This window comes from Vombatus ursinus, unplaced genomic scaffold (assembly GCF_900497805.2).
Source record: "Vombatus ursinus unplaced genomic scaffold, bare-nosed wombat genome assembly UNPS02011649.1, whole genome shotgun sequence".
In the NCBI taxonomy this organism is placed as follows: Eukaryota; Metazoa; Chordata; class Mammalia; order Diprotodontia; family Vombatidae; genus Vombatus; species Vombatus ursinus.
Window position 1 is genome coordinate 1,874,877 of NW_020951427.1, and position 21,057 is coordinate 1,895,933.

At 36.6% G+C, this 21,057-nt stretch overlaps 1 protein-coding gene across 1 annotated transcript in view; it reads right to left on the reverse strand.

Moving 5' to 3' along the window:
• CNTNAP2 (contactin associated protein like 2) overlaps positions 1-21,057 on the reverse strand; it is a 2,649,987-nt gene that overhangs the window by 942,412 nt on the left and 1,686,518 nt on the right. The window lies entirely within an intron of this gene.

A 21,057-nucleotide genomic window follows, 5' to 3' on the forward strand; every position in this document is an offset into this window, starting at 1 on the left:
GGGAGTGGCCAGTGAACTGGGGTGAATAGAACACCTGGGACCTTGACCACGTGAACAAGGGAGAATGGAGTCAAGCTAGAATTAAGGGTGGGAAGTGGGGGGAGCATTTGGAAGTAGTAGACAATGGAGGGCTAGGTAACAGAATTAGCAGATTAGGTATAGGTGATAATGAAAGGCCAGTTGATAGGATTATAGCCTCAGGTGAATGCCAGAGATTTGGCCATGTGGGAAAATCCAGGGTTTTTCCTTTTGGTGTCCAGATTGCATCCTTAACAGAACGGGGAGCCTCCATTGTATCCCTATCGCCAGCCTGCTACACTAGAGACTGAAGTGTTTCCCTTTGGGCAAAATCTAGGACTCTCTCTTGCTTAACATGAGTTATCTTGCTCCCAATGGGACAACTCCTTCATGCTATACTATCTGTTATATATTCTTCTACATATACTTTCTCTAGTTTCTGTTTTGCTACTGATTAGGATAAATGGTTTTTCTCTGCTAATTGTTATGTGAGTTCATTGTATAACTTGAATCTGGCAGGAAAGGGGACAAGCCTCAGATATAAAACTTGGGGTCCTTATTCTCTCCAATAATGAACAGCAATCAGAAGTTAACTTGTAAACCTCAATCCCTCCACCACCAATATGGGATATCAAGGAACAACCTTGACTGAGAACTATCCCAGTGGGTAAGGCTGCCAGAAAAGCTTCATTATAGTTCTCCTACTTTATTCATGTAATGACTTCATAAGTATGTCACCTAGGGCACTGGACTTGGAATGGGGAATATCTGAAGTCAAATCCTTCCTCATAAACTTACTAGCTATCAGTTTCCTCATTTGTAAAATGAGGTGGTTAGACTCAGTGGTCTCTAAAGACTTTTCCAGTTCTAAATCCATAATCCTATTAATCCCAAATATTCACTGCAAAAATACAACTAAATCACTGTGGTTTTATTTTGTTTTTTAAAACTTTGGAGAAGCAGCATGGAGTCAGGAAGATTTATTGTAGGTCCCCATTTCTCACACCTACTGACAGTGTGAACCTTGCTAAGTCACTTAACCTCTCAGTGTCCCAGGCAATTCTCTCAGGCCACAAATTTGAAGACCAGTTGGTGATCCTTACTAGAAACAGATTAAGCCTAGGAAATCACAAAGTCAAACCAAAACAAAAACAAAAACACTTCTGAAAAATAGTAAACTGATCTTGTCCACTTCTACTGTGCTACCAATTGGAATTTAGAAGAACAAAAAGTTCACCAGGATTCAAGTATGATTTTTCAATGGACTAATTAAAAAACAAAATGAAAACATAGTTTTCTCAAGCCAATCAATAAAGAGACTGCTGGAATCTAAATTGTCCCAGCATGAAAATTATGGCTTGTGCAGCTTAAATTTGTTTTTCTGATTATAGCATGTGAAAGTGATGTTTGTCAAGTGTCAAAATGAGCCCATTCCCCAGATAAGTAACCACATGTGGTAGGTTATGGGGTCTATTTCTCATTTCCTTCTAGTTAGGATCTTAGGGTGATTGGTAAATGGGAGGGAGAAGGAGAAAGTAGAGGAGGGAATAGTATGGTTTGCATTCAAAATGAAATCTTAATTTATTGTACTATAGTTCTTTTTAAACACACCAAACTAATTGAAATTTAAATCACTATGCCTTTTCAATATGTGAAGGCATTCAGAACCCAATATAATTGTATGGAGAATATAAGGAAAACTCATCTATTAATAAACTCTCTTCCCTGCCCATTAGTATCCTATTTGAACATTTCATTTATTTCATTTCCAAAGGTTTTTTTTGGCCTATGAATTATTGCTGTTTTATATGCTTATTTCTGATTCTACAAGTTTATATATGCTTTAGTCTCTAGGTCTGAATTGCAACTGAAAGAAGGGAGAAACTGATCAATATAAAGAATTACATTCAATCTGATCAAAAGAAATCATCAAAGTCAAAATCAATTAATTATGGGTGAGTGGGTCACTGGAGTGGGTAAAAGGGAATGGGAAAGAGAACAGAGGGATTGTTTTCATCCATCCAAATCTCTTGTTTCCCATCACATTCTGACTTCCTGTGGCTTAATGGTTCTGCAGGGAATTGCCCAAAAGTTCTGTATAAAAATAACAGATTATCAGAAACTTGCAATTACAACTTCCACCCTGGAGAAGGTGCAGTATTTTTACATGGTTCCTTCATCCTTGCCCTACACTAGCAGAATAAAAAAGTAGTAACTCACATTTATGTGACAGTGGGATAGGATGAGTAGGCTTCTTACTCGCGGGGAGCCCAGGGTTCATAGGGATACTGCTTGCTGTATTAGACACCCATTAGCAGATATCAAAGTCAAAACTGAAACCCAAGACTTTTGAGGCTCATCCAGGACTCTTTCTACTACAACATGCCACCAAGCCAAACATAATATCACTGCTACTATCTCATGACATCTTTTTTACAAGATCGCAAAGCTATCCTATTGAATATCATCCCTTTGTTGGAGTCATTGTTTTTAACTTCCCTTCTTTCAAGACCAATAAGATGGTGGACTAGATATGTCTTCTGGTCCCCATTAACTCACAAAGATCCCAAAAGAGGAATGATGCACCAGAGATAAAACAATGACAGTTGAATCAATAGAACCAGAAAGCAAAAAACAAGACAAATCAAAAGCCTTATGAAAGAACAGGGGAAATTGTTAATCCTTAATATACTCAAATAACTCTCTTTCACAAACTGGCTCCAGCTTCCATTCTTCCCTAGAGACCCACAAACTGACCTATAGGCTTGAATCTGGGACTCACATAGGACCGTTCAGGCAGCAGAGGTTCTTCCAGCACATTCCAACTTCTCCCTCTATCCCACTCTACTGAAGTAACAATCAATAGACACTGATTCAAGGGACTAGGCTGGGTTTCTTTCTTTTTGGGGTGGTCTCTATGTTAGACAACATATACATTCTAGAGATTCAGATCAGAACACTCATTGCACTGTCCCCCAACCCTGCAAGAAACAAAAAACATAAACAAACAAAAAAATCCCAAACCAGGAGAAGCTGGAAAAATGAGTGCCAAGGAAGGAAGTGGGGTCTAAGGCTGTACCAGGCCTGAAGGAAAGGGGACTGAAATCCAACTGGAGCTAGTGCTGTTCACATAGCAGTTGTTAAGGGTAAAGACAGAAGCTGGTGAAGAGAATCAATCTACCAATATTGGAGGAAGCTGAGGCAGCTTTGCAGTCTTGAGGGGACTAATGACAAAATATAACTTTCACAACAGAAATAATTATCAGATGAGAAAAAACCTGAATCCTTGGTGATGAATTTCTTCAAAGAAGCTAAAGTGATTTGCCTCTACTGAAAGAAGCCCTGGGATGGAAGTAGGGAGAAGTGTTCTTATTTTGGTTTGACCATTGGCACATCATACAAATAAATTACTTAGCTTCTATGGGCCTCAGTTTCTTCATATGTAAAATAAAAAGAACACTAAATTCTTCTAATCCTCTAAGTTTCTATCCAATTCTAAAAATTTCTTTTCCTATAATCACAATGCAGAAACCAGAAAGGAGTCTGAATTTGTTGACATTTTTTTAGTAGGAATAAGGTTTCAATAAGATGATGGATTATTATCATTAAAAGGGGCCATTCAGTGGCAGGTATCCATATGGTGGATCTCTAGGAAAGAAGCACAGATGGATTTTAACTGAGCCCTTCATTCTATGGTGAAAATAATTATGGCACACCCTCCCTTTGCCATAGCCAAACTGTCAGGGGGTGTTACTTTGTCCAAATTGATTGGATACTACTTTCCTCTCAGCTCCTACTACAGTGATTAGTTGGTCCCACAAACTCTGCCAAGGCAAGGTATGCCTTAATTGCTATCTCAAAGGAGTTTACATGCTGCCAGAGAGACTGATCTGGGCAATGTGAGGCACACTACTGATGCAAAATAACAGTCATTTTGTATGGGCCAAATACATCCTGGTTCTTTGTGCCATGTGTAACATCCACAAGAGCAAGAGAAATCTTTCAAAGGCCAGAAGAACAGCTGGGCACAGATGTGGTTCAATATCAGCCACTACAGATGTAAGACTGAGATATTTATTGAGGACTGATTATAGAAGCATTCAAACATGTAGCAAATTATATTGTCCACCCACTTGAAAGAGGAAATTAACTCTTTCTTTTCATCAAAGCTCATGTGAATTCATGGTGCTTAACACTTAGTTTGATTGTCTTCCAAAGGAAGCATTGCATAGTGGATAGAGGACCTACCTGAGAATGAAGAAAACCTGGGTTCAAATCTTGCCTCTGAAACATCTGAACTGTGCAAATGTGAGCAAATAGTGTAGCCCAGGGTGGGAAACCTGAGGCTTCAAGGCCACATGTGGCCCTCTAGGTCCTCAAGTGCAACCCCTTGACTGAATCCCTGCAGCCCTTTGGGACTTACCTCTGGTAACCTCTCAGGGCCTCAGCTAATTCTCTGGTTCAGGAATTCTTAACCTTCTACTTGTCCTTGACTCTTATGGCAGCCTAGTAAAGCCTATGGACCCCTCAAATAATAATTTTTAAAAACAATAATAACTGAAGGAGATGCCAAATTTTGCTTACATATTGGTAAAAATAAAGATGTAACTTTGTTCCCTTCCAGGTTCACAGACTACTTGAAAAAAATCTCTGTTTTTTGGCTATAAATTGCTTAAGAGTTGACAACCTGCATTAGAGGAGGTAGGGGGATGAAATCATGGGTGCAAAAATCTCCACTCCTCCTCCATTAAAAAAATTAAAGGATTATCTTCAAGTGATTTTTACTAAAACTTGTAAAAAGTTACAGTAGCAGAAGTATAGCTCCCCATTGAAAGCTTCCTTAAAATCTGCTATACTTCCTTTGTGAGTTATTTTTCTCACATGCTTTCAGTCACTTTCATCAGGTATTAACAGGAATAGCACCAAAATGGATAGTCACCTTCAGGACAAATTATCAAATGTGAATTACACTTTTCTCAGAGTCTCTGTGCTCTGGGGGAGTACTTATATGTAAGGTGAAGATGGGGTGGGGGAAGGGGAAGAGAGGAAGCATTTCAAGATGAATGCAAATGGAACTTCAAGATTTACTCACTATACTTTTTACAGTAAACACAACCCAAGATTTGGGGCAGAAGGGATTCATTGTCCAGGTCCTCACCATAATATAAAGCTAAAAGGAGAAATCTCAGGAGTTTGATTCCAGAACAGACATTTTCTTCCTGGTTTCCTAGCATGAATACTCAGCTGTCCACTTTTCAACAGTGGCAAAATTTTGGTACAGATGGATAACAGCTGGAGAAGCCTTTGAAATGAGGCAGTTTCTCATTTCACCAGACATTTGTATTAATGATCACAAAATATATTTGTGTCTCCCCAAATCAGTTTCATAACTCAATATAGGGTTAACAGTAAGTAACCAGCTGATGCCCTAGACTAAAACACATGTTAAAAGGTCTGAGATAAAATAAGAGAGAGACATAGACAGAGACACAAAGAAAAAGAGATACACAGAGACAGGAAGACAGACAAGAGAGACAAAGACAGAGAGAGACAGGAGAGAAAAACAGAAACATACACAAAACAAGAGAAAAAGACAGAGGCAGGGAAGGAGCAAAAATCACTACTTTCTCTCTTCATGAAAGATATATTCTCTGGAGGAAGACATCAGTAAGTCAAAAGTCTTGGGCACATTCCCCTAGATTCTTGAAGCTTTTACCAATCTGAAATAATCACATGCCAGTGGCCTGTAAACTCTATTCAGGACACCTTGTTTGTGTTTACACATTAAAAAGAATAATTCTCTTTTCTTAAATCTCAAGGTGAACTAGCATTTACCAACATAATGTTGAAATTTATGGAAAAAGATGAAAATAAGCAATGAGGTAATAAAATTAAGATGCTAGGGTTCAAATTAATGTATTTTATGAGTTATTTATTATACCTCCACCTTGAAAATATGTATATATATATGAATGCATACATATATTTGTATATGCATGTATTTATTAAATACATTATCACCACATACACACACATATATGTATATGTGAGTGTCTGTGTTGGTATATATGTATACACACACACATATAAACACACATATATTGTGTGTTTGCATATGTGTTGGTATATTTAATAATAAATGTACTATATATGTGTATGTTTCTATGGATGTATGTGTTTCTGTGTGTGTGAGTATATGGTGTCAGTGTGTTTAATAAATGCAAACACTGAAGAAAAATATCATGATTCCATGAAAAAGTGTAGAAAGATTGCATAGCTATATAGAAAATAGCACCATAATGATAGATTTCAATCTATCTCTGATACCATACACCAGAATAAATTCTAATTGGATCTGCAACATAAACTTAATAAAACAACTAATAAAATCTGAAAGAAAATAGAATAGTGCTTGTTTTTTTTTCAACTTTGAAGGGGTGACACATTTTTTTTCAATCAAATATAGAATTCATTGATGACAAAATCAATGTATTTGATTCTACACAGGTAAAAGGGTTTTGCAGAACAAAAACATCTGGGACATCTGTGCCTAAGTACCTATCAAAGTAGCTGGAAGGTATGTGGCACAGAGCAGAGTGCTGCAATTAAAACTTTCTAAGAAAGCCATAGTTTAAATCTCACTTCAGACACTTACTAGCTGCTTGATCCTGGGCAAGTCACAACCTCAGGCTGCCTTAGGTTTTTTTTTTTTTTCATCTCTACAATAGAGATAATGATGTTACTAACACTTACCTCTCAGACTTATGGCTAGAAGAACGACATGGATAAACAAGAGAGAGAACAGAGTGAGGTGCAAAATGGATAATTTCAATTAAATTAAACAAGGTTTGTACCAATAAAACAAATGTAACCAAGATCAGAAGGAAAATAGAAAATTGGGGAAAACTTAATGACAGTTTCCCAGATAAAGGTCTCATATCTCAAATACATAAAGAACACTGTCAAGTCTATAAGAATATGAGTCATCCTCCCAATTGGCAGATGGTCAAGGGGTGTGAAGAGGCAGTTTTTAGATAAAGAAATCAAAACAATTTATAGCCATATTGAAAAAAAATGTCCTAGGCCATTACTGATTAGAGAAATGCAAATTTAAACAACCTTGGATACCATTTTGTACCTATCAGATTGTCCAAAATGATTGAAGGGGAAAGCAACCAATATTGGAGGAGTTATGGAAAAGTTGGGATGTTAACTCACTGTTGGTGGAATTGTGAACTGATCCAACCTTTTTGGAGAGCAACCTGGAGTATGCCCAAAGACTTGTTAAACTGCCTATACCCTTTGACCCCAGCAATACTACTACTAGGTCTACTTCCAAAGATGATTAGGGAAAAAGGAAAAGAAACTATAAGTTCTAAAATATTTATAGCAGCTCTCTTTGTGGTGGCAAAGAACTGGAAATTGTGGGGATGCCTGTCAATTGGGGAATGGCTGACCAAGTTGTGGTGTATGATAATGATGGAATACTACTGTGCTACAAGAAATAATGAGCTTGATGATTTTAGAAAAAACATGGATAGATTTGCATGAAATAATGAGGAGCTAAATGAGCAGAACCAAGAGAATGTTGTATATAACAGCAATGTTGTTTTAAGAACAACTTTGAGTGAATAAGTAATTTTGACTATTATAAATATTCAAATTAACTACAAAGGACATATGAAGGAAGAAGCTATCCATATCCAGGGAAAGAATTGATAAGTAGAAGTATGTGTAGAATTATTTTGTATCTATATCTATATCTATAGCCATACATTTTTATGTCTAATGATAATTACCTCTAGGGTGGGGGGAGGGAAGAAAATAAAAGGAAAAATATATAACTTTATTATATATTTAAAAGGAATAGCAAGTTGAACATGATAGATTTGCAGTTTCATGTGCAATCATCTTTTTTATTATACTATGTTATGGAAATGCTTTATTCCATAAATGAAAAATAAAACAAATACAAATTAAAAAAAAATAAAATCTATTCTGACCCTAATTATTTTTCCTTGGTAAGTGATCTTTCCACTTCTTTTGGCAGTCTGTAATATGTTTTCTTTATCTCTGCAGTGTTATAGTTTTACTATGTTTCATGTCGGGTTCTCTCTTGTCATAATAATTTTTATTTTTGCCAGTCATTCCATGTAGTTCTGGGAAAAAAAAACATTTCTTTAAAGTTTCCCTTAAAATAGTACCTAGCAACCCCATTTTCCTCCTCTCTCTGGGATTTTAGGAATCTTTAGATTCTTGTGTCCCAATATAGACCTTGGGTCTGTCACTTAGTTCTGCATATTTTCTAACAGTATGAATAATTAATTCACTGTTCAGAGCTTGTGCTCCCAAATGTTTCACATTGTGTGTCTTTCTATTTTCTGGGGTGGAATTTCTAGTTTGGGTTATTTGTATGAGATTTTTTTTAAGGTTTCTGATTATTTCTTTCATTATTTCCTCCTTTCTTACATGTCTTAATTACCCATTGATTTCTTTATGATTTTTAATTTATTTAAGGTCTTGTTTTGGTTTTGTGATTTTCATAGAATTTCTGATTGTTGCTTATTATCTTTGAATATGCTATTTATCCCTTTGAGGATATCTCTGAGGAAGTCTTGAATAATTTCTTTTTCCAAATTCATTACTTCTGATATTCTGTCGTGTATTGTATTGTCTATTTTTAATTTTGTTGATTTCTTAAGGTCATTTTTCTTTTTTTTTTGTGGGACATATATGGAACCTTCTTTCCTTTCATCTCTTCACTCCAATATCTTGGATTAGTGTCTCTCTTGTATTTATATTAAACTGTTTTCTAAGATTATATTTTATCTCCCAAACTAAACTAAACTCCTTGAGGGTAACTGTTGCCTTGTTCTGTACTTGTATATCCACATAGTAGGTATCATTTGCTCCAAATGTTTACATTTAAAGACTAAATATTAGGATCATAGTGAATGATCTCAATTAGCAGTGTTAAAGGCAGTGTTTAAGATAGGAATCAACAGGCAGATAGAGGGGAAAGCTTACTCTAATTATTTCTTTGATTACTGATTTCACTTGTATTATAAACTGGCATAGGCAATGTCATATCAAAGTAGGATGGGATATTTCTATAGGTCATAACATGCTGGGGCATCTGTCTAGAAGAGAAGTAGAGTGCTCCATCAAAGTACTTGATAAAAGAGGTTCAAGGATAATGCCTACTAGCTAAGATTAAGTTATCTCTCCTTACATTTTATAGTACCTTGTCTGTATCACTCTTTTGCTCATGTCACAGTTTATCTTATCTCATACTTATCAGTGAACATGTTATTTAACCCCTAGTATATTAGAGGTTTCTTGAAGATTTAACTTACGTGATTTTTTCATCTATATAATTCTAATACTTATTATAATATTCTATAGGAGATAGATGTTTAATAAATGTCTGCTGAAATGAATTGAAGAAAAGAAAGAAAAAAAATGTTTTCTGTGGGAATCCAGATTTGGCCTCTTGTACTGCCTGGGGTTCAGTTTGCATGTATTGATACCATAGTATACAGTCCATTCTCATACATATACTCTACTCTTGCTCACCAGTCCCTTTACCAAGTTTTTCCTTTTACACAAACAGAGCAGTTTCCATTACTTATGAACAAGAACTCTGGAATAGCACTCCTTTTATCATTTTCTCTCTTCATCTCAACTAATTTCTTTCTTTTCTTTTTGTATCTTCCCTTTTCCCTATTTTTTTTCATAGCCCTAGGAAGTGCATAATGGTTGGGAGATCCAGTTTCCACTCTGCTGTTTGCCAACCACAAGCCTTGATGAGATAGTCCCCAGGACCCAGATGATAAAAGGGTGAATGGAAGAATGGCAGTACCCAAGACCCTTTGAGAAGCTCTGAGGATCACTGTTTCTCTCTAAAGAATATGTTTTCATGTGCATTTGCAGATCAACTTTTTTTTTTAAAGAAGCTTTAGTCAAAGAGTAAGAAATACTACTGAAAGTAAGGGAAGACTAGTTCTAAAACTGAAATTAAACCTTTTCTTTCCATTCTTAATTTTAGTCATCTTTCCAAAGCAATTCATGAACAACAGGATTAATTTGTAACTTTAGTTGTCTTAGAAATTTAAAGGTCTTTGGGCTTTGTCTCCAAATGACCTGCGCTATTTTAATCCAATGTGATTTAGTTTGGCTTTACCTAAAAGATATGACAACAGACTTTAAATCCCTTTTCTAATGCTCCTGAGCAGGTAACACTTTTCCATTTCCTGTGGGTTCTGTTTTATCCATTTACATCAGATGAAAAACATAACTAAAAGAACAATTGGGGTTATTGTTTCCCTTTGTAATAAATGTATTTTCAGGAACTGATATTTGGTGTTTTTTCCCCCTGGTTTTGCACCAAAGTTTCAATTGTCAGAAGGCAGGAAACCTTTCGCATATGGAGAAAATCAGCACACACAAGCAAGAAATTCTGAACATTTAGTGGTTAGCATTCTTCATATTTTAGAGGAATTTATATCAGATGAATGAGTGACAGCACCTAGCTTTAGTGTTTAACTTCTTAAAAATTTACAGGATCACTGTTTCTCTTCACAGCAGAATTAAAAAAAAATGTCTGTTGCATGCAAAGCACTGTCCTCAGTCATGGAAATTCAATGAGAAAAGCAAGACAACCCCTGCTCTTAAGAAATTCACTTTCTGAGTAGGAAAGTTAACATATATGGTAAAGCAGCTAAGTGCAATGGATAGAGTGCCAGGACTGAAGTCAGGAGAGTCTGAATTTCATTCCTGAACTTATTCCTGAGTTCAAATCTGGCTTCACACACTTACTAACTGTGTGACCTTGTTTGCTTCAGTTTCCCATCTGTAAAATGAGGTGGAGAAGGAAATAGCAATCCATTCCAGTACCTTTTCCAAGAAAACCCCAAAAGGGGTCATGAATAGTCAGATATGACTGAACAACAATCATCAATCAACATATTTGGGAGGCTTCAGCTGTATGTCAGATGAAAGGATCATGTGTGTGTGTGTGTGTGTGTGTGTGTGTGTGTGTGTGTGTGTATAAGTACAGAGTCAATGAAGATAGTTATGCATTCTCTTTAATAACATTTCCATAATAAAAACCAAATTTGTTTCTGATGGTGAACTGCTTGGGAGTGCCAAGGACTTTGGTGGTGAGAACCATCTTTTCTAGGTCTTCAGTAGCTAAGGCTACAATATAGTACTATTTGAAGGATTATTTTATCAGAACTTCCAAAGTATAAATCAAAACACACCCTTCCATACTTCATTTTGTTAAAAATTCCAAAATTTCATTTAATTGCAAAATGGCTTCATTACTTTTGAAGTAAATGAGTTCATGATCAACTGTTGAAAATGAAATTGGTACTCATGATTCACGTATTTAAAAGTACCTAAGACTTATTTATCATGGATTTGTGCTTTTGTAACATGTTCTAACTCATTTATCTACCTCAGAATAAACCCTCATAGACCTTAATGGCTCTGGACTAAATAGAGTCTGGCTATTTCTGGAAAGAGCTACCTTTCTAGAAGTAGTCACACATTAGCTTTATTTCCCAGAGCCAGACAAAGACAGAGACCAGTGTCAGTGAAATCAAATGCACATATCTTCTTGTATTGATGTTGTATCAGTGTGTTCAACTAGTGGTTTATATGCTTGAAATAAATCTCTCTCTCTGTCTCTGTCTGTCTGTCTCTCTCTCTCTGTCTGTCTCTCTCCACACACACACACACACACACACACACAAATATTCACACACACACACACACACACACATATATATAGATACATATCTGTAGCTCTGTGTGTATCTATACAAATATTCATATATTCATAGACATAGATAGGTAGATAGATAGATTACCCATTGGAGTTTTAGACTTTGTCTCTTTTATTTGAAATGGTAGACCTAATCAACACACTGTATTATCATGATCCATCAACATTTTTTTTATTCTTAACCTTTTTAAGAGACAGCACAGGACAGGAGAGAGAACACTGGATTTGGAATCTGAGGGCTGGGCATGATATCTGATTCTGCCACTATGTGACTGTCACTAAATTATCACCTTTCTGAGTCTCCTTTTCCTCCTTCATGAAAGAGGGGGTAGGGCTTGATGAGCTCTGAATCTATGATCTCTGTGAGGCACAAAGTTCAATTTCTTCTTTTAATAACAGCACAATTTGTATTTCTTTTTCCTTTCACTAGAAGTCCACAATCAATTTCATAAGTAATCATATATTATATACTCTGTGATCATGGTTTTGTATATTTCACTATAGCATTCTATTACAGTTTGACTTATTTCTTTGCTAAATAAATGCCCTGACAGATTATTGTGTACCAATTCTCTAATTGTTTGTCTCTATACAGTATACTCTGTTACTTGTCATAGCCATCTATGTTCTTTTCTGTTAGTGTTTCATGCTGTCCCCAGTGCCATCTGTTGTATCCCACTATGCTCTCCTCTCCATGCTTTCTTTGCTTTCTCTTCATTTTTCTCTCACTTCTCTACTTTGGAACCTGTGGGGCTTGGCTTTTACAATGATAGCCAGCCAAGCCAGCAAACTGTGTCTTCATTTCCTTTCAGGATGGCAACCCTTCTACATCTTTTTCACTGACTTTGATGCTTGTGATTTAGGACATTTGGGAGAATCAGAATTCTGATGGCTGGTAAACCAGATATTACATTAGTAGACTTCTGTGGCTATCAGCAGGTATGATTAATTTCTTTTGTATTGTGCTTTATTTTAAATTATCTATAGGTATAATGGATTACAAATAATATAAAATGGGTTATTGAAGATTCACTGTAGCTTTCAGGTATGAAGTTATGAGATGCACTATTTTTTTTTTACAGTTTGCAAATTTATGTTCCCTACCACCAAAGATTTCAGAAAGTAGGATTGTTTCCTCTTCAAATATCAATTTTAGAGGCTTATGAAGAACTGATTTCTGCATTGGTACTGCTTTTTCAGTGGCTTTTTTCATTTTCAAATTTCAGGATATTCATATAATAATTAGATTGGAGGAGACCTTGAAAGGTCATTTGCTTCGTTCCCCTGCACAGGCTTCAGGTAGAACTACAACTCAAACATCCAGATCAGATGAGAATCTGTCCTTGTCTCTATTGACCTGGACACGGAACACAATCTCCCTTATTAAAAGAAGTAAAGATTTTGTAACTATTAGAAGTATCCTTCCCCACCCTAAATCTTGTATTAATTTCAATCTAGGGAAGACATGAGAAAACTCCCCTTTTCACATTTGTCTTCAGTAATTGGTCAAATGATTTTTAGAGTTTCAGGAGTATTTATGAGTAGATGATACAAAAGTTTGGCCTTTGAAAAAGTAAGTTCCCTACTATAAATGAAAAAATAGTATCTTGGGACACATATTAATAGTCTATAAGTTGAGAAACCAGAAACCAGCTACCTCTTACTCTTTCTCTATGCTTTTATTTTTTAATTCTTTTTTCAATTATTAAAATATATATTTTCTACTTCTCATTGAAGGGGAAAAAAGAAAACAAACTCCCATAAAATATGTCCATTTATACAAAACAAATTCTCACATTGGTCCAAAAAATATATATCTCATTATGTACTAACTCCACTCCCTCTCTTTCAAGTAGCCTGATTCATCACTATTTCTCTAGAATAGTGGTTGATCGGAGTTTTTAAGGCTTTGAAAGGTGTTTGTCAATTCAATGTTGTTGTTTTTGTATAAATTTGTCTAATTCTGCTTACTTTACTCTCCATCAGTTCATACATATATGTGTGTATGTAAATATGTACATACACATGCATATATCTTCCCTTGTTCCTCTGAAACCATCCAATTCATCATTCCTTTCCAGAATCAGTTTTTACTCTACTAGTCTCGAATACTTTTGCGTGTTCATGGCTACAGATGTCTAGACAGAAGCCAAATTCTTGAGCATAGAGAGGTAGCAGTAAATTATGAGATCCAGACTAAAATATACCAATTGATTGATCATTGAGTATTTATTGAATTTCTGCTATGAAAGTCACTTAGTAAGTGACTTTCTGTGGGGGCTACAGACATAAGATATATGATCCCTGCCCTTACCTTAGAGAACTGATAAATGTTACTAGCATAAAAGGCATTAGTAGTACTAAGAGCCCAGGTAACCCATAATAATATAATAGCAAACAATGAAGTGAACAAGTATGACTTCAAAGATGGAATAGTGAACCATATCTCCCCACTTCTATCAGAAAAATCAGGGGTTAAAATCACAAAATAAAGCATGTATAATCCATCATGATCAATATTTGTTATATGGGAGGATTCTGTTTTGGAGCTACCATGAGGTTGAGAGAATGACGAAATTCACTGGGAAGTAACAGTGATATTTATTTTTTAAAAAAAGAGCAACAATAGAACTTGTTTTTGTTAGGAAGCCAGGTTTCCTTTGAAGAAGGTATTGCATATGTAGTGTGACTTATTCCCCCTTCCAGAGTCATAGGAAATATACTCCACTAAATAGTCCAGTGCTTCTCTAATTTACAAGCCTTCTTATTGGGCCCAAGGCACCCAAAATGAAGCTTTTCTTAACAATAAACAATTCCATCTAATGTCAGTAATAATGACAGTTTCAAGACTACTCCTCCAAATTCCCTAAAGTTTTGGATATTATAAGGGTTTTGATCTTTTGCCAGATATACTTTACTCTTCAGATGACATAGCCATACAACCTACTGCTGGTATAGCTAGCTGGTTTAGTTCATCAGCTATCTGCAGATGGGAGAACCTAATTCTTGGTCTCAGATCCTTCTTTATTCCATCCAGAGAGTTTGCAATGAAAGATCCTGGGAGTTCCCTCACCAAGACCTCTTTCAATAATGAACACCACTCCAAAGTACCATATCAGTACGTTCAATTCCAAAGACTGTCTCGCTATCTGTTAGTTGTTCTACTAACTGACTTTGTTACTACTATGGTTAACAGCCTTGTAGGAGCAAGGTGAACCATACTTAAGACATGGAACAGAACAGGGGGAAGAACTTTACTGTATCAGGGTGTAAGCCCCTCAGTAAGGTGAAAACCAAACCTGCCTCAGGCAACCACAGCAGTTGTGATGGCAAAATTCAGACCATGAATCCTGTATCAGCACAAGGGCCAGCTCCAAACTCCACACTCTTATTATTATTATTATTGGTGGGAAAGAGAGTGGTACAGGAAAAGCAAGAATGGATAGATTGCAATTATATTACTCCTTACCTATAACCCACCCATCTTCAGAACTATCTTGTTTCTGTGTAAAGAACCACCACCTTTCTTGCCTCCCAGGTTTTCGATGTCCTCATTATTTCCTCAACCATTTGAACCTATCCTCTTTAGAGTTATTTGTGATCTCAAATGCCAAATGTGATGGTCTTTTCTCATCCTTTACACTTCTTCATCTCTCTGTACAAAGTGACACAGGTGGCTTCTCCTCATGGATGTTTAATCTCTCCTTTTTGAGTCATCATAATATTCCCTCTCAGTTCTCTTCCTACGTGTTTGTCTGTTCTGCAGTCTTCTCTGTTGGATCATCATCTATACCATGCTCCCTAAGGGTGACATGGCAGTACACCCTAAGTCTCTCTTACGGTCCTGCCTCTTCTCTCCATACATTCTCTCACTCTCAGACTTAATCAATTCCCATGGATTTAATTATAAAGTATAGGCAGATGAACCCTAGATAAATTTATATAGCCCTAAATGCTTCTTGAACTCCAGTCCCAAATCACCAACTAGCCACTGCACATTTCTAAATTGATGTCCCATAGGTATGTCAAGTACAACATAATTAAGCCAGAATTTATTACCTCTGCTCCCAAATGCCCCTCATCTTCTCAACTTCCTATTTCTTCTGAGGGTACCACCATCTGCCAAGTCACTCTTGTTCACAATCTCATTGTCATATTTTACTCCTCACTCTTACTCACTCCACATATCCCTTCTGTTGCCAAATCTTTTGGCGTCTATTCTTGCTTCACCTTTTATGTCTGTCCCCATCACTCCACTCACTTAGTTACGACCCAAGTTCAGACCCTCACCACCTCTCAAATAATTTATTGCAATAACCTCCAAATTGGTCTGCAGGCTCCAGATCTTGCCCCTTTGCAATACATCTTCCACCCAGTGCCAGTGACTTTCCCACCCATCATTTACATGTCATGAACAAATATAGCTATATGTGTATATGTATAGTGTATATTTGCACATGTATGCATATGTATGTGATTGTTATATATTATTTGCATGTAAATGTGCACATGCATGCATATACATTCACATGTGCACATTCATGAGATATGTGTGTGTACATGCATATATACCTGTACATATATAAGATCTATGTTCTAGTCTTGACTCCAAGCTGTGAACTACTATAAGTCACCAGGAAAAAAAATATTGAGCTTCAATTTTTTTTTACCTGTCAAATCACTAGACAGGAGTAGATGATCTCTAAGTCTGTTCTAGCTGTAAAATTACATGCTTCGGCAGTGCCTTGTCTCACCCTGACTGATCAAGTTAATCTACTGTTTAAAAAAAGTGTTTAAATGTTTTAAAATTGAATGGTAAAATATTAGAAGTCTGCTGTGTTGTATTAGAGATTAGGCTTTAACCAGTGGAAAGGCTTCTTCTTAAAAATATTACTACAACTTGATTTATAACTTCTTTCCAGGAGGCAGATTCTATCTTATCCTTCCTTCCTCTTCCTTCCCTCTCCCTTCCTCCCTCCTTTCTTTTCTTCCTCCTCCCCCACCTCCCACACTTCCTCATGCTTTCAGAGTTTGATGGACACACTTTACTGATACACATTAAGGGGCTGCCTAAATGATCAAGTGCACTACTTCTCATTACTAAGCACTGTTCCACAAGTGAACATGTGGACATTAAAATCCTTTTTGAAAGTCTCATAAAGGATTCTAACACCCATGAGAAACCAACCTGTAATGTCAGTGACCTAAATAGCTATGGCTTATGGACATTACAAGTATCACTGATTAAAGTAGAGGGACAAGTCCTTTTTTCTCCTAGGTGAACACTGATGTTTTATGACTTCTTTCAAACTTTATTGCTGATTTTAAAGCATATAACCAGTAAGACTCAGCAGGACTGTGTACCCCAGGACTGTAGCCTTTGAGCCTTTACTAGCATGGCTGGCCTTGATAAGAGCCCTGAGCACCTCATCTTCTTTCAAGTGTCATTCAATCATTTATCAGGAAACTCTTTTCACTTGGGGTTCAGAAAATCATTCAATCAATGACAAACCAACCATCCTATAGAATGTTCCTGCTCACCTGGTTTACCTAAAGAACAATGGGATGGGAGCAAAATACCAAATACTTTATGCCAGGCACCGTGTAAGCACTTTTCAAACATATCATTTGACCGTCACAAACCTTAAAACTATTGGCCACTTAAAATGCTGAGTCAGGACTCCCTCACTAGGTTTTTTTCTGTTTGGAATTTATCTGTTATGGAGGCTCTGCTCCTGCACCATCTCTGAGTCCTCTCTAGCTCTTGGCAAAGCATCACGCTTTTATATCACATGAGGAGATTAAATGAAATAAGGACCAAGGTATATGAAGCTGACATAGGGTTAAGGGACCACAAGAAGGCAAAATTCAGAAAAGTAGAGCAATACAGTCAAAGCATGCTGATTTTGCAAACGTGAAGACCGGATTCATATACATTTTTTGATACTATTCACTGTGTGATCATAAACAAGTCGTTTAATGCTCTGAGACACTTTTCTGCAGAACAGAGAGAGTAATATGTATAGTACTTGCCTAATAGTATTGTTGGGAGGTTCAAAGGATACAACATACATAAAACATTGCATAAATTATTATTATTACTATTATTATCTTAGTTTTGGAAGGGACCTTACATATCACTGTTTGTTATATGGAATGGTTCTGTTTTGGAGCTACCATGAGGTTGAGAGAGTGAAGAGATTCATTGGGAAGTAACAGTGATATTTTTTTTTTAAAAAAAAGCAACAATAGAACTTAGGAAGCCAGGTTTCCTTTGAAGATGGTATTGCATATGTAGTGTGACTTATTCCCCCTTCCAGAATCATAGGAAATATATTCCGCTAAACAGGCCAGTGCTTCTCCAATTTACAAGCCCTCTTACTGGACCCAAGTCACCAAAAACTAAACTTTTCTTAATAAACAAATAATTCCATTTGGTGAAAATGTGTGACATGAAGAGATGGGAATGCTATATGCTGAGGAACAGCATGAATGGCAGTTTCTCTGATAACAATACATGGAGGGTTTCAAAATGTAAGAAGAGTAGAAAGATGAGAAGGGGAAAAGGTTGTCATGGTCTCTAAAAAGTTAAACGTGATTTCACATTTGATCCAGGAGTTAATAGGGCATCTGCTGAGTAGGGGAGTCACATAGTCAGACCTACAGTCACATAGTAAGGCTTTGGAGTTGGAAGAGACATCTAATTAAAGGCCTCAACTTCTCAGAGGAGAAAACTGGCAAAAATTAATGAGGTGACTGACCTAAGATCACACAAGTAGTAAAGAGCAGAGAAGTATTTGAATAAAGGTCTTCTAATTCCTAATCAGTGATCTTACTATTATACGATTATGCCTGAAACTTAGGAATCGGGGTGCAGAGTACTTTCCAAGTTTCCAGAAACTTACAAACACAGCCTCCTCTCATTGTCTTACAGGGTCCTTTGCTATTTCACGGACATGGATATCAGGGGCTGTGAGTCCTCTTTCCTTTGTCTTGGTTCCTTGTTTGTAGCTTTCCCTCATACCATCAGTATTTCTCAATAAAGTAATACTTGGATCTCCACTTTAAAAGGGAGCATTCTTTTCTGGCTTGCCTGCTGTGATCATATGTAGATGGCTGCAGATATAGACCACAGCAGGGTATATTAAATGGGTATTTTTAACTCAAAGTATCAAAGAACTTTAAAATGTGGAAGAATTTTGACACTTTCTCATTTGAATGGCTTCATTTTCTAGGTAATTAAGTTGGGAGTCAGGGAGGTGAATTGATATGTTTAAAGTCAAAAGAGTAAGTTATTGACAGATTCAGGACTAAAAAACAGATCTCACTCAGGTGATTTTTTTCCACTCTAATCATTCCAGCAGCCAAACTGTTAAAATTAATCACTAATATGGCAATATAGCTCTATCTATCTATTTATCTATCTATCTATCTATCTATCTATCTATCTATCTATCTATCTATCTGTCTGTCTGTCTCTCTGAAACCAGTCACTGGTATATTAGCGGCTATGGTGTGTAGACAGCACATATTTCCATTTACAGATAATTATAATGTCATACTTTATAGACTTGGACAAAACATTTTAGTTTACCTTCTCCTCACGCCTAAATTATTCCCTGCGAATAATATCTTTACAGACACTAGGATATCATATGCAGTGTCCTCCCCACCAGTCTACCTCTATCTCTGATGCACAGGTTAGGTACCCTGGAGGACAAGTATCTCAAGTTCAAAGTACTTAGTGGGCCCACATTCTCAAAAATTATAGTTAATGAAATCTCATCAGTGTATTTACCTTTAATAGCCATCCAGTGGATACAGTTATCTCAAAGAAAAGATATTTGCTGAGATGGCACTTTAAGAACAATAGCTATCCACAAATGCATGCAGCATCAGTAGGAAGAGTAGGCACATATATAGGGTACACTACCAGAGAGACATACATATAGGGGATATGTATGGCTAAGGGAAATCCCACCTTTGATGCTGTAGGGCCTCAATGTCCTTTCTCTTCTTGTGGAATCCTCATGCTGCTCCCCCTAAGACACAACATCTCTGCCGAGCAGTTTGCTCAGCTGGATTCCCTGTGCCTGTTCCTCTAAGCATCTTGTTTCCTAGTTGCCAGATTTGTTCTTTCTCAACATTGTATGCAGTACATTGTCTTGGGTCTTCCCTGGGCCCTCACTCTGTGGGTGAGTAGCTTTGCTTCAAGACACTACTGCCAATGAAAGAATACTTCAAAGAAATCTCCTGTGTCCCAACCAAAAAGCATAACATGTTTTCCTCTTAAGCCCTGGGTTCTACTTCTAAAGCTTTCTCTCTTCACAACTACAAGAGCTCTTGCTTTGCAGAGCTATTTCCCACCTCAACTCACTCCCTAGAGATTATCCTGATTTTTAAAGATTACCAAGGATGAAGCTGGTCTTTTGGCCAGCCAATGACTCATAGTCCTGTCATTCTATCAAGTTTGATTGAAGGACCCTCATGAAGGCTGGGGAACCTGCAGCCTCAAGAAATTCCCCATTTCTCTATACTTTAAGATTTTAATATTTCACTGTCTTGTCATCTTCTCTGTACATTTTTGTAATTTAATCAATACTTTATTTTCTTTCTCACTTTCTGCTTATTTTGTAATCTCATCAAGGAGGATAAGGGGAAATCAGTCTTATCAGTCTTATCAGTCAGATATCAGTTCCTGAGCTAGACCCAAAGTTGGGACAACTTGAGCTCCTACTCAGCCTCTGACAAACTGACCATGTGATTCTAGGCAACATATGCTTCGTTTCTAAATTTGCTAGCAACTCTCAAAGACTAGAAATTACAGAGCATGTGTCACTCTAAATTGGTTAAAGAAATTTCCTCACCTTAAACTTCCCTACATCAATGAAATTTTAATTCCCACCTAAAACCATATCCCAGACAAAAGTATGACTTAAAAAAAATAAACCCCAAGTCTTTCCTAATTGGTCTTTTTCTTTGATATGCCATCTCCATATGTATCTTTCATAGTTAATGCCATATTACCAGAAGGTGCTCAATTAAGCTTACAAAGATCAGTTCCCACTGCCTCAAAGTATAATTCTGCTTTTGTGAGCATCAGAAAGATATAAAAATGAATACTCACAGTCAGGATCTTTTCTCTTGGCTATGATTAAGCTCCCCCGGCCTACTCATTAGACTTCCTAGGTAAAATTTGTTTATTTTTACAGTTCATCTCAAAATAACTCTACTATTCTGCCTATTAT